This window comes from Mus musculus, chromosome X, assembly GCF_000001635.26.
Source record: "Mus musculus strain C57BL/6J chromosome X, GRCm38.p6 C57BL/6J".
NCBI classification, from domain to species: domain Eukaryota; kingdom Metazoa; phylum Chordata; class Mammalia; order Rodentia; family Muridae; genus Mus; species Mus musculus.
The window spans coordinates 93,929,908-93,932,437 of NC_000086.7; the positions used below are offsets into that span (position 1 = coordinate 93,929,908).

The following is a 2,530-nucleotide window of genomic DNA, read 5'->3' on the forward strand; positions in this document are numbered from 1 at the left end:
AGTCTCTGCACGGAGGCCCAGAGAGCTCATTGTGTGAAACCGTGAAGGTGAAGCCTGGATTGCCTTAGAGACCCCAAGATGTTGGAGATGCCAGAGCTGTGGCACCCAAGAGAGCTTCTGACACAGAGTGGAACCAAGATAAGGAAGTGTGTTGCAGTCAGCAAAGCTGAAAGGGAAGAGCTCTCTAAATCCTTTGCCATCAAACAGATAAAACAGGATTTTGAGTTTGCCCTGCTGGACTTTAGTCTTGGTTTGGTCCAGTATTTCCTCACTGTGTTCCCTTTCCTCCCTCTTGGAATGTTAATGTATATTCTGGGCCACAGTATGTTGGACGTATATGCGATCTGCTTTTTGCCTTTGCTTTTACATGAGATTACTGTTAAGGATTGCCTTTGAGTCTCAGAAGAGACATGGACTTTGAAACAGTGTTGAGAATAAAAGACTATGGGGACTTTTAAAGTTGGACTAAATGCATTTTGCATTATGATCTGACTATAAGCCTATGGGGGCAGAGTGGAATGTGGTAGTTTGAATGAGAATGGCTCCCCATAGGCTCATATGTTTGAATGCTTGGTCCCCACTTACTAGAACTGCTTAGAAAGAATTAAAAGGTATGTTCTTATTGCAGGAGGTGTGTTATTGGGGGTGCCAGGACAGTGTCTCTTTCTCTGTCTGCTAATTATTGATCAGGATGTAAAGCTCTCAGTAACTGCTCAAGCACCACGCCTGTCTGCCTCCCACATTATGATCATGGGTTAACCCTCTGAAACTATAAGTAAGTCCCCAGTTAAATGCTTTCTCTTTATCAGAGCCACCTTGGTCATGGTGTCTTTTCACAGCAATAGAACACTGACTGAGGCAGCTCCCAAACATTTATATTAAAAAATTGTAGCTATTCTAACAGGAATACTGGAAATCACAGCTGTTGTATCCCTTACCCCATCCTCATTCCCCATTTCTAATTACTCCCAAAGTTAAGTGCTTTGCTCAGGCAAGGCTTCCCATCCATTAGAACCTCAATTAGTGGACTCTCAAAACCCAGGAAAGAAGAAAATGACAAGATAATAAGCATTTCAAAAATATCTCCATTCGTATCCAGGAGACATAATGAAGAGATCCCTCACGCTCAGGATCCACAGCCAACAGAGTCAGCATCACTATGGACTGTGTGTCCTTCCAAAATACTCATTGAAATCCTAACCACCATTGTGGTATTGGAAAGTGGAATTTTGGAAGGTGGTTAGGCCACAAGGGTGGAACCCTAATGAATGGTTCACTGCCCTTATTAAAGAAATCCTGAAGAGTTCTTCCTCTGTCAGCCATGTCAAGATACAAGGAGAGGCTATCTATGAGCAAGGAGGCTTTCCTCAGACCTGAATCTGCAAGCACCCAGATCCTTCCCTTCCTAGCTACTACAACAGCTAGACATTTCTGTTGTTTATGAGGCTCACTGGGTAGGTGGTCATAGTAGCCCAAATGGTCTAAGATGAACATAGTTCTTTCAAGATATAATTACAGAGTGGGATGTTACAGTACATGTAATCTCAGCCACTCTGGAGACTGAGGAAGGAGAATCACCACAAGTTCAAGGCCAGCCTGGGACTACTAAGTAAGATCCTATATTAGAAGATAAATATACAGTGGAGACATAGTAAGCAATATGACTAAAAAGAAGTGGAAGAATCTTGACGTAGGAAAAACTGTCTCAGTGTAGGAAGGACCTGGAGGCCATGACCTCCCAGCTCTACAGGGCAGACCGAGTCCTGAGGACAGGAGGTCTCTGGAGAAGGAGAAAAACACCCTCAGGAACAAAGCCTCCAAGTATGAGAAGGAGCTGAAGCTGCTTTGACAAGAGAACCGGCAGAACATGCTCCTCTCGGTGGCCATCTTCATAGTCTTCACCGTGCTCCATGCTCCCTGGACTATGCAAATCAGCCATCTTCAGCCAAGCAGGTTCCCTCCCACTCCCCATCCAGGGCCTGTGCAGCCTTTCACAGGTGGGGGCCTCCCCCTGTTGCCCAGCAGCTGTAGCAGAAGGGCATGGTACTGCTTCCTTCTATTGCTTAATAGAGGGACAATAAAGAGCCCCAGGCTCTGCTGTCTAGTGAGTAAAAAAGTAAAATAAAATAAAATAAATATACACATAAGTAAATGTAAAGAGAGAAGAGAAGACTTAATGGTTGTTTCATCTACAGTTTATATGTCATACAAGATATCAAAGGTTCTTATAAGAGCTGACACCTTCACACTTTATCATGCCACCACTCACAAAAGTTTCAACAACAACGACTGGAAACAAAAGCCCCTTTCATTAGTCACCATACTGTAATGCTTAAGCCAGTCCATATGGCACATGTTTTCACAACAACTATCCCATGTAAGTTAGAAAATTGAAATTATACTTAGTAAAAGGTCTGGTGTTGGCTCAGGAACCACCCTCCAAACCAAGTTCTTGGCACAAAGGAGATTCATTTGCCCCAGAGGGACAAAGGGCAGGTAATAATAGACAAAGATAGGAGATAAAGGACAA

The 2,530-nt window shown here is 43.6% G+C and overlaps 1 pseudogene; it reads left to right on the plus strand.

The window, feature by feature from the left end:
- Gm15164 (predicted gene 15164) lies at nucleotides 1,645–2,103 on the plus strand (annotated as a pseudogene).